Source organism: Buteo buteo, chromosome 13 (assembly GCF_964188355.1).
Source record: "Buteo buteo chromosome 13, bButBut1.hap1.1, whole genome shotgun sequence".
NCBI lineage: Eukaryota > Metazoa > Chordata > Aves > Accipitriformes > Accipitridae > Buteo > Buteo buteo.
Genome location: NC_134183.1, coordinates 6,254,799 through 6,267,234, shown reverse-complemented (window position 1 = coordinate 6,267,234; position 12,436 = coordinate 6,254,799). Strand labels below are relative to the sequence as shown.

Genomic DNA, 12,436 nt, shown 5'->3' with positions numbered 1-12,436 from the left:
CTGAAAGAAACTGAATCCAGTTTCTTCTCATGCTTATGTAATTAAGTGAAGATGTTTCTCTGAAATCTCAGATTCCCTGCAAGCAAAACTGCTTCCCTGAAAAGACTAGAGTTTCCCTGGGAATTAAAAGAGAGCACACAAGTATGGTATGCGGAATTTTTTAATCGTTTTTTTTTCTTAGAAGCTAATGGCTCCCCTATAACTATGTACTTTCCCTGTTGCAGACAGTAAAAAAAAAATAAAAAAAATTCAGTGCTTTGACTACTCCTCCTGTAGTTTCTCCCTCCCTACCATGAAATGGGCTTGAAAGCCAGGACAAATTATTTCCTATTACTTCTCATCTCATACTTTTTGAATCTTTTGGTTCAAACATTTTAAGTATTTGTCTAGTTTCTCTCAAGAAAAAGGACTAGAAAGTTAAGGAGAAGTGGCTATTGTTGACCATTTTTTCCCTAAGGTAAGCCAATATTCTCATGTTTTCATGTCCTCAGGTCAAGCAGTTTGAGAAAGAAGTACGAAATATCACCCACCTGTCATATTCATGAGTTGTCATTCCTTTCAGTTCTTAAAGTTGCATCTCTTCATTTTACTGTATATACATATAATGTATATAATATGCATCAACTGTTTATCAGGGAAAGAAGCCTGTTCCCTGGAATGTCTTCAAAGTTCAATGCATCCAGGTACTGTTTTATAAATAATAGATGTCACTGGGTTTTGTTTGTTTGGGGTTTTTTGGGGTTTTTTCCGGGGGGGGGGGGGAGATAACTACTTTAAAATGTTGATATGAATGTAAGGAATTGTTGCCTTTAACAGACAAAAGAATGTAATTCCTACCAGCTTATTTCTGTAAGTGTTTCTGTCAGTTTGGTAGGACTTACTCACTGACCAGAACTCTTTGCTTTATAGACTTCTGACACGTACCTGGAGAAGTAAGGCAGAATCAACTCCAACAGCTCTTAAAAAGCTTTGTTCTGAGAATGAAAAGTTCTCCTCAGGTGGTGTTCCTCCAGAACCTAACATGCATTGCCAGAACTGCAGCTTCCTGCAGAGAGACATACAATGAAGCTTCAATAACATACAAGCATGCTTACAGTTGCACGTGGTGAAAGTGTTACATTTATGCCTGGTCACTGCAGTGTTTATACAGAATTATTTACTTCCTTTAAAAAAAAAATTAAAATTAAACAAACTAAGAGTATTTCTCAGGGTCTTAATTGCCAGTATTCCCCCTGTCTCTCACAACAGCATTTTTTTTTCTCAGGCTCTTTTTTAAAATATGATTTTGTTGTGTTCCTCTATCAAACTGAAGCCTATAATCTGCAATGTGAATTGGCCAGTTGCCGCGTACAGCAGATGGACTTGAGCGTGCTTCTGCCAAGGAGCTAGCATGTGCACCAAGCTCTGCGCGTGTGGCATCCATTTCCTAACCAGAATGTCAAAACAGCTGTCTGTGAAGGACTTCTGCATCTGCGCTAACAAGATCTGCCAGAAGTCCTATAATTTGGAGCATGGTTTCTATCTGAATAGTTTGAACAGTTTCAATGTGCCCAAAGCTGGAGCAATGATCTCTCAGCTCCATGTGATTTACACCAGTTTATAGGAGAATAATCCTGCAGGATGGTGAGGGTTTGCATCTGATGCACATCCACCTACCTGTGTTCACGAACGCACTAAAGAAGCGAGGGGAGGGGAGTCAGATCCGTTTTGGTAACCATTTTAGAGTGGTTTCAGAAATTCTTGGCTGTCAGATGGTACAGGAATGTAAAAAGCCATTCGGATAAGTGGGGAGTTTCAGGAGATTTCAAGGGAAACAGGTGCAGCTGTAGCTGGTGCAAAGGGAAGGTGCATTATCAGCAACTGGCAGGTCCTGGGACGGAGAAAGCAGAGTATTCCTGTCCAGTGATGCTTCTGAGCCTGGTGGGAAGCAGCTTCTCCAGTCATGTTCCCTGCAATTTTACATAAGCTAGTGTGCTTCCCTGCTTGGCCTTCTCCTTCATTCATGGGATTGGTTTTAACAATTGCCCCCTATTTTTTCCTTTATCAGGTTTTTTCCCTTAACAAATAAACAAAAGTTGAAGAACTCATTCTGAAAAATATTTTTATTTCTCCTTTTTTTTTAATCTAGCACTAGCTGTCTGACATTTTGTTTTCCATTACAAATAATCACTTAAATTTTCTCAGACATTATGAAACGGCTGTAATAAAGGTATAGCACTTGCCCTTTGGAAGAGACAAGAAACCAGCCATTTCTGTCTGTAGCTGCATCTTGCCAGTTGTTATGGGTTTGTGTGAGTTTTTTTGGTAGCAAGGGAGGGGGCCGCAGGGACGGCTCCTGTGAGAAGCTGCTAGAAGCTTCCTTGGCTCCATGTCGGACGCGCCTCTGGCCCAGGCCGAGCCCATCAGTGATGGTGGTCGTGCCTCTGGGAGAACAGATTTAAGAAGGGGGACTGGTAGTGAGTGGGGGGATTGGAATGTGAGAGGAACCCCTCTGTGGATACCGAGGTCGGTGAGGAAGGAGGGGGAGGAGGGGTGCCTGAGGAGGTTGATGCCCCGGCAGCCCGTGGTGAGGCAGCAGGCTGTCCCCCCCCAGCCCATGGAGGAGAGCGGAGGCCCCCCAAAATGGCCGTGACTCCATGGGAAAGCCCGTGCTGCAGCAGTGCGTGACTGAAGATCGGCCTACAGAAAAGGACGCACGCCAAGGAAGTTTGTGAGGAACTGCAGCCCATGGAAAGGACTCGCATTGGAGCAGTTTGTGAAGAACTGTCTCCCATGGGAGGGACCCCACGGTGGAGCAGGGGACGAGGGAGAAGTCCTCCTCCCCCTGAGGAGGAAGGAGCGGCAGAGACAATGTGTGACGGACTGACCCCAATGTCCATTCCCCGTCCCCCTGTACCGCTGGGGGGAGGAGGGAGAGAAAATCGGGAGTGGAGTTGAGCCGGGAAGGAGGGAGGCGTGGGGGCAAGTGTTCTAAGGTTTGGGTTTACTTCCTAATATCCTTGTTTTGTTTTGATTTGTAGTAAATTAAATTGATTTTTTTTCTTCCCCAAGTTGAGCCTCTCTTTTGCCTGTGACCATAACTGGGGAGTGATCCCTCCCAGTCCTTATCTCGACCCACAAGCCCGCCTTTATATTATTTTCTCCTCATCCCACCGTGGCCAGGGGTGGGGGCAGTGAGCAAGCAGCTGTGTGGTGCTTTGTTACCAGCTGGGCTGAAACCACCACACCAGTGAAGTTAAAAATGTTTTGGAACCTTTTTCCCAATAAAAGTTGAAATAATTTCTCTATTCTGGATGGGTTTTTCCTTGTTGTTCTAGTGCTTTTTTTCCTCTCAAAAGCCAAATGGCATTTAGAATGACAAATGTTTTGCTTCCTCTTTCCTTCCCTAAAATACATGGCAATAATATCTACTAGAGATTTCTAAGATGACCAAAAATGCATTTTCCTGATCAGTTTTGCATTCATTTTAAATGGCCGATCTTGGGATATGTAGCAGACTACCAGATCACATGATTTTCTTTTTCTCTGATGGTACTCCATCCTGCAGACTGGGAAGCTGGGATTAATAGTTTCTGATAAGATCAACTAACTATTGACATCCATGGGATCATGTTCTGTGGCATAGTTTATCCCACAGCAACACCATGGACTCTTGAGCACTCTTCCACTAAAGATGTTGGACACATCCTTGTAGCGCATCTTTATGTTTAAGAGATGTTAGTGGTCATTAGGGTCCAAAGAGTTTGGGATGGCTTGCTTCACAGTTTATTTGTAGTCCCCTCTTATTTTGAAGAGAAGTCTCAGATCCTTAGTTACCACTTTTCATTCCTACTTTGCTTATGTTCCCTGTCTCTGTAAATCTCCTGTCCTGGCTTTGACTTTAGATAGATGTAGGGTGACCATTAAATTGGCTTTTATTAAAGTGAGGGCTAGCTAAATGCATTGAAGCTACATCAATATGTTGAAGCTAATACAAACCACTTGTAGAAAAACAAAGTAACCTGAGGGTGCTATTAATTTTAGATTAAGAATGCATCAAGGAATGAAGGCTAATCCATTAAACTAGAATTGTTTTGCTATGATTCTAATGTAAATCAATGTCAGAAAAGTAAAGATATTAGCAGCAACTAAGCAGTTTCACCAAGATCAAGCCAAGGCTTGAGAGATGTCCTTCTTATTCTTGTGGGTTTGCAATTGTTTTTCTCATTCCTCATACAAAATTAATCCGTAACATTGGAAATAATTCAGCTCTCGACCAAAAAAATAACTCCTTTTGAGACTTCCCTGATATCTACATAGCACTCGTAGAAAAACACAGAACTAGGTAATTATGTACAAGAAGCAAACAGTGAAAAAAGTAGTAATAAAACAGGATTTATTTTTTTTTTCCTTTTTTTCCCTGACAGTTCTTTTAACTATTGGTGCTTTCTACAACAGGTCAAAACTATAGGGAGGAATGTGACTTTTTATTCAGAAATATCTTTTTAATTCTTGCAGTTTATTATGCGTTGTTTTTAACTACAAGAGTGCATCACACACAAAGAGCTGTCCCTGTGCACCTCTGCCTTCATCTTTGAAGGCAAGAGGCAGTCACCTGCTATGGGAGTCTGAAACTGCAGACCCCAAGCTCCACAAGAACAGTTCCTGCTTCCTCCCTTTTTTTAGGGCGAGATGTTTTTGTAAGGAAGTCCTTATTTTCATTTTTTTTTCTTTTATCGGAATACTTCTAGCAGTTTCCCTTCCATTCCAATGCTACAGCATATTCAGGCATAGCTGGGATGACGCTCCAAACAGCCAGTGCCTTTGACTGGGCACAAAGGAAGCGGTTTCCTTGGCAACCACAACCCCAGAAAGGTCCCAAAACAGTACTTCCACCTGCCTGAGATTTCTTTTTAATTTAGGAGCTTGCACATCGGCTTTGCATGGAGAATTGGGTTCTGTCTTAGGGCTTTATGCATAACATAAGTTGCTTACAGGAATAATGTAATTTTTGCATATGAATTTATATTTTGGACTGACTGGCTTACTGGAAAGACTGCCGACTTATGTAGTGACAGCGGATGCTGCAGTAGCATGTGGTGGGATTCAGGAAGGACATGCAACACTTAAGCTAAAAAAATTAAAACACTGCACTGGAGAAAAAAGTCTGTCTAGAGAAGAGTTAGTTTGCTCCTATGTCTTTGTTAGAAACTATGAGATCAGGGAAACTGCCAAACTTGCATATATCTTTGGATTTTACTAGATTTGTTAACTTTTAAGATGAAACAGCCAAAGAGAAGGCCCTTGTGTAAGGAAATACTAAAACTGGACGCTGTGATTCTATTAACCCAGAGGCTGGGCTCCCCTGCCCCTCAGCCTTGCTGTGAAATTCATAGAGGGACAAGTGCTTTCCTAAAGAAAGGCTCACTCCTGCTCCTGGGGTCACTCAGAACAGCTCCTGGAAGTTTTTAGATGGTAGATGTGAGATTGTTGTGGGTTTAGTGGAGCTCAGCTCCCTTCAGCCCCATGTAGGCCCGGACGCCCCATGGCTGCCTCTCACCTGGGGCCTGCCCACAGGGTCTGTAAACTGCTTCTCCAGAGCATAGGAAGATAAAAGGAAACCCTGCTGCTGGTTACAGGGAGGGGGTTGAAGCTCGCTATAAAAACATCTGCTATTGAAAGGGTTGGAAAGCAGCTAAAGTGAAGGCCTGTTCTTGTGCCACTGCCATGGGCGCCATCTTGGGCCAGCAGAGCCCTTGAATCCCATGCAGGGCTGGCACTGGGAGAAACTGAGGGATGGTCCTCCAGCCTCAACACCTCCACGATTAGCAAAGACATGAGCTAAAAGATACCACAAATGCTGTAGTGCCAAGCTGCAAGATTAGACTCTCAGGAGACTGACTCTTAACAGCAGTTTTATTTCAACGTGAGAATGTAATTTAAAGCGCAAAATGTTTACTCAGCTGTTGGCTTTCAAATATCATCAGAAATAGCTGCACATGAAAGTGCTCAAGCTTCATGTCAAGGGTGCTATGGAAATGCAGGACTGTCTCCTTAAGAAGAAATAGCTGTGCCACACAGGTGACACCAATTACCCCCCACCCAGACCCTGCCTAGCAGGAGGAAATTGCAAAGAGCTACAGCAATTAGGAGCTGGGGCAGCTCAAGATATGAGGTGCCTGACAGAGAAGAGGTGAAGGAAATAACCTTTGAACTCCAAATACAAGTGAAAGCAGAGCGTTAGTTGCATAGGCAGTAAAGCTTGGATGAGTAAGACTCTCTCCATGGTTGTAAACTAGACCTAGAGGACAAAGGTGAAGCCTGAAAGCTGTGTGTCTTAATGAGACAGATGTTCTTCAAAGGTATGTTGTTGCTTTTCCACGTTGTATTTTTAGTTTAGTTGTGTGAAGCTGTCCTGCCAGTGAAGCTTTTCTGAGGTTTGACTGGTGCTGTTGCTTGGTACATATGGTGGTGCCTGTTTCTTCTGTGAAGTTTTGGGGATTTGTGTGCATGGCAGTGCTTCTCTCTTTCTTGTGGGGTCTGAAGCTTACCAGAATATGTTGGGAGAGAGAGACACCATCATTTTATTCTGCTTTTGGTGTCAGGTTCCTTCTTCAGGTTGTTACACTTTCCTAAAGGTCTCTGCTTCTGTGAGTCGGCTGTCCTAATTTTCTTGGGTAGATTGTGTGTCACCTTCAGACTTATCAGTGCCAAATTTCGTAAACAGTCATGCTTGTTTGGTTGTTTGGCTGGTTGGTTGAGGGTTTTTTATGTAAGAAATGGGTCTTTGTACAGCACATGAACATTCAGATCCTAAGGGATTTTCAGTCACTGCTTCAACACAGGGAAATAAAAACAGATACCATGTTCTACTGCTTTGCCAAAATTGTGTTTATGTTATAAATCTCTACCTAATATTTCCATTTTCATGAACTGCACCTGGAGAGGGGCTGTTTGTGCTATTAAGCTTTATGTGTTGCAGTCAAAGCAGACAGGTAGCTCCTCCAGCAGCTCTGGTGAGTGCCTCAGAGGCATAGGTGCTAACCAAAGCAGCTGAAGGTGCTAAAACTAAGCAGCATGACTGTCCCTCCTCCACCCAAGTTCCAGGTAGCCAATTAATGTTTCTGGAACTTGAGTGATGAGGCTCAGAGTGCAGCTCTGTGCTGAATAGGGAGAAGGAAAAAAATTCTTAATAGCTGTAGCAGCTATTTCAATCCCTCTTTGACAGAGCTCTTTTAATATGACACTCATCTCTCTGGCAGAGATGGATCCCACTAGCATGAAGGTATATGTCATGTTGTTAAGAGACTTTGTGACCTTGGCCCTGTTGTTATTATCCCAATAATTAATATGTCGCTTATTGGTAACACTCCACAACATAACTGGTTTTGCTGTGAATGAAATAAAGTCGACCCCAGAAGCAGGTTTCCACAGCCTGCAGATCTAAGTGCGGGTGGAGGGCAGGAGAAGTTTCTTGTCTTTTCCAAGCCTTTGCTCAGAGAATGACTCTAATACCCAGTGGAAATGCTCTGTCAACAGAGAAAGACTAATGAAAAGGAAGAAGTTTTCAGGTATAGCAGGAGTCAGAGCTCTGTCTGTCACCTTTCCAAAGCACTAGCTTGATTAGCCTCTCCCTTCCTGGTCACCTACATAACAACACTTATTCATTTCATATAATGCTTCAGTGAAACTCATGAGTCCTCAAGCTAAATACCAGCATATGCGATCTCCATGTATTAATGTCTCCCTCTGGTTTACATGTCACTAAAATACTGCAAAACTGCTGGGTTGTTGGGTTATATATATGTGAGAGAGTAAATTGAAGAAAACAAACTGTGTGACAGCAATGTAATGAGGAAGCAGGCAATGATCAGCCTAATGGGAGGGTTAAAGACATAGCCCAATAAATAAAGGGGAGATGGAAGTGTCCCCATCAGCTAATATGTGCACATACTGTTATCTGTTTACCAGCTGAGCCCCTGCACAGCTGTGGGGGATCAGAAGGGCCTGTGTGCTATTGCTAGCTCTGCCAAGGGTGAGAGTAATCAGTCTGAGCTCCCAGTGCTCTGCTTCCCTGGCAGTCAGGCTCCTGACTTCTCTCTGCCTTATTTATCCTTGTTAGAAAAGCAAGGAAACTGGTGCTTGAGAGGAAAGACAAGTTGCTTGCCTGGTTTTGTCTGAGCTTGCTTCCCATGCCTTGCTGCAGTTCCTGCTTGCAACCTTGAATAAATTGCTTGGGCAGTGATGTTCCTTTATGGATTTTGACGGAAGGGTGTTAGGACCAAGGTTCCCACTTCTTCCTCTTAAAACTGTGCTTAGTAGAGCCCTTGGTTTCCAATATTAAAATTCCTTAAAGCTTGTAGAAGTTTTGCCTCTTAATGTACAGAGACTTCTTTTCGTGGTTGAGCTGGTTAATGCCTAGCTTGGGTTCAGTCTTCTTACAGATGAAGTTGCTTGGCTGCCTTCTTCATTCTAGGGGTATAAAAATTAATTGTCACAGTGATGTGGTGAAATTTTTGAGCTCCTCTCCCCCAGTGTTTCAGATACTCATCTGAAAGTGCAATAGTAGTTACCAACACAGCCATCTTTTTGTGATATCTTAAGGAGTGGATGGACTTGGTACTATCTGTATACAACATTATGAAGATGTAGCAAAAAAAAAAGTAAAAAAAAATGCTGCTTTGCCTTTTAGCTGCATTTCTTAAGGTTGTTCTTCATTAATTATCATCCCAGTAGCCATACTCTATTCCTGCTCCAGCTTGCATTCATCCTGTTTAAATGTGGGAACTAATTTTACATATATGTTTTCAGGTAAGGGCTGGCACAGTGGTAGTCCCCCTTGAATGGATAGGTGCATTAAGGAGCTTTGCACAGGACCTGAAATTTCATGTGGCGAGTAGAACACTAGTCTTGTAATGTGGGGGTTTTGTTGTTTGGTTGGGGTTTTTTGTTTGTTTGTTTACCTTTTTTTTGTCTTTTCTGAGAAACAAGGTCTATATAAACTTTGTTCCTGTAAGTTGGCTGTGCATGGTACATGTGTGGATTTAGTCTTAACATGGGTATATCTACACTGGTCTGTAATGTGGACAGTCTTGATATCTTCCACTTTCTAAGGAGAAGTCATATTGACTGAGAGCTAGAAATGCATATAAAGTTGTCTTCCAAATTTCCTTGCATCTTAGCTTTATTATGAGAATAGTCTAAACAAAATTGTCTTGAACTTCCAGTTCAGATTGTTGACTTCAGCATATTTTTAAAGTGTTTAAGGCAACTAGATGGAGGTTGAAATTTTACAAAAAAGATTTTTATCTCTTTGCTACAAAGCAGTAAATGGGCAGTTAGTGTTTGTGGACACTGCAGAAATGACCAGTACTGACTGTGCCACAAACTGCAAGTTCTTTGCTTGGAGTCAGCTACCTTGAGATGCCATTGTGGGATTTTTTTTTTTCTGTCCCATGTTGACTTGCACATAAACATAAACGCTTTCAGACGATGTTTGTGTAGAATTGGAAGAGTAATGAATTACAAATGTCAATTCACTTCCACAATTGTTAAGGATTAATGACAACCATGTTATTACTGCGATATTCTTATTAAAAAGACTAAGAAAGGTGAATGGTTTCATTTTGCATTCTCTGAGTACATTTATGAGATGAGATGTGTGATAACAGAGAAATTACAGCAGGTAATTTACCAATTTGCTTATTTCCCTTTTTAGATGCTCCTATTTTTCTTGTAATATTATTTGGTATCTTGTATCATTATTGGGTCCTTATTTTACATGTGTGCGTACACACACACATATGCACTCAGTAGATAATGGATGAACCCAAGATCTGACAGCAAAAGACCACAAAAAAAGCAAAGGGACCATGATCTTTAATTCCCAGGATGTGAGTGAATTGATGTTCAGTGAGAATAACTCAGTCAATGTAGCATGTCCGAAAGTGGTATACTCCCAGCATACACCAGTACAATTTCTGTACTTTGGCGTTAGAGGTTTTGTAGGTATGTTTGAACTTTGTAGCATCTTAATCTGAATTGTTCCTAAGAGGAGAATAATTGCAGCATCTAGCTATGATGATAACGGACATTATAGAAGTACTTCAGTGGAAAAGTAGATCCTATATATTGTGATGGTATCATCTGAGGTCATCTGAAGGTTGAATAAATGAGAGAATCTCGGTGTTAAGGGGGTAGGATGTGTCAGAGATGAAATAGAGGAAAAAAAAATTTGAAGTTTTATGGAAATAAGATGATGATGTGGCAAGAAATGCAGGGCATACCCCATGGGTCACTATCAGAGAACAAATTTCCCTTCCTCTTGCATTCAAGTTACACGAGAGCTGTTTGCAGTCAGACTGTTGCCCGGTATTTTTGCTGCTTCTGTTTGTTCCATTTGGATGTCAATGTCTAATTAACTTGATGATGCCAGGTAATCTACTCTGGCCAAGGAGAGCATAGCACAAAATATATGAGGGAGAACAGAAACTGATGGTGTCCTTTGTATGCTTTCAGTCCTAGGCTGACTGCAGGTGCTCTTAGATGCCACGTTTTCTTGCTTGGGGAACTTATTTAGCATAGACCATCCTTCAGGTTTCCTAATTTATATAAAAGGGCCATATCATGTTGCAGGATACTTAAGATTAAAACCTTCAAAAGAAGCCACCAGATTAATGGTAACACATCTCAATATCAAGGGGACCATCTTCATGATACAAATGTGAAGGTGAGACATGCAAATGATTTGGCAGGGCCTGTGATGGAGGAACAAGCACAATGATGTTTTGTGGAGGTTTTTTTTTTTTGAGTCAGTGTCTGACCTTTAACCATGCTAGTGCTCTTCTCCTCCATGAAGAGCATGTACAAAAAACTTACAAAACCATTTGCTTCGTATCATGTACTCACACCCCACTTGTGAGTGCCATGCAGCAGAAAGGCAAAACAAGTATATTTTTAAACCACTAAGAAAAATTTTGTTGAAATACATAAGGCTCTTGAAAACAAATCTGTTATATGGAAGTAAAAGCCATTAAATCAATGCTGTGCTCCTCTATTTAGTAATTTCTATATATCTTGTACTGATACAGAGATAAACATAATTTTAAAAGCCAACAGATTCATGAGCATTGTGTGACAAGCCAAAATATCTGTATATTACAAAAAGATAATCAACAGATCGATAAGCCTGCCTGAAACAGTTGTCTTGCAGTAGTATTGAGTTTTATTTTTTGCACCAGTCAGTGTTTTCTGAAGGGATGATTTTCCCATAAAGCAGCGTTGTGTCATAACCAGTGGCTGGGCCACTGGTTTTTACGGCTAAGGAAGAAGAAAGATCTGGTCTGACTGTATCTCCTAATTAGCAGGGAACTTGATCTGAGTCCACAGCTTATTCATAGGAGGCCAGCCAGGCTGTCTGAATGGAGAAATTACACATCTCAAATGACCTTGGATCCATACCATGCTTCTAGTGACCCTAGTCTCCACTAGCTTCAGCTGTGCTGAAGGAGAGCTGCACCATATGGTGGAGAAGTGCTGTGGAGAAAAGGTGTCAGCTGATGACTGAGAATTACTTTTTAATTCTGGATCTAGACAAGAGAAAACAGGGGAGGATGCAATCCTTTAACTCTGGCTTCGTTTTTACATATTCTCCAATTTGGATCTCTTCTTTCCATACTTCAAAAGCATCCAAAGAGGTGGAGGACAGATTGGCATGTGCAGTTGCTGATTGCTTGAGTTCATTAGAAAATCCATGTGCTGTAACCCATAGTGATTTGTCCGTGCGGTGGCATCACTCGAAACGTTGCAGAATTGATAAAAATCAAAACAGTGTTGCCTTTGAGTCTGTTTTTAACACTGATACCTCATTTAAATAAATACCAGATGGGACAGAGGCAGTTTGTCTAGGTAATTACATTATCCCTGCTCACACAATGCTGTACTGTGGCTTCGGCAAAGATATGCATGGAAGCGTCCAACAGCTGGGATGCTTCCACAGCGAGTAGAGGCGAGGCAATACCAGCCAAAGTGGGGACAGAGGGAGAAAGATGGTTCACCCCATGCCCAGGATTTTGGTACAGCCTGGAGAAGCTCTTGAATGCCTAGGAATAATTAAAATTAATGCAAGAAATATGCATGTAAAAATAAATGCTTGGCTAAAAATTACACTTAAGTATGAAATTTAAAGTACTTTTGCAAACACCAGAAGAAGTGGCTGGGAGCTTCTAATGCCTTTATTTTGTAGCAATAGAAATGGAAAAGGGTGTTCAACATAAATTGAGAAAGGACATTTAATTAGTAAAAATCCAACTAGTAGCAAATCAGTCCAACTAATGTATTTTAGATTTCTTACTTGGAGACATCAACTATCACAGAAATTTCATTAAACATGATTAGTTTAATTATTTTGTCCTTAGTGAAGAGTACTAATTAACCTGGCTATGATAAATATGCATCT

General features: G+C 41.5%; 1 long non-coding RNA gene across 1 annotated transcript; it reads left to right on the top strand.

Moving 5' to 3' along the window:
* The first annotated feature begins 349 nt into the window (after window positions 1–349).
* Window positions 350–1,183, top strand: LOC142038430 (uncharacterized). Its single transcript, XR_012652576.1, has 3 exons — window positions 350–457; window positions 563–683; window positions 910–1,183. It is a non-coding gene; the product is annotated as an uncharacterized LOC142038430 (long non-coding RNA).
* The last annotated feature ends 11,253 nt before the right edge of the window (window positions 1,184–12,436 follow it).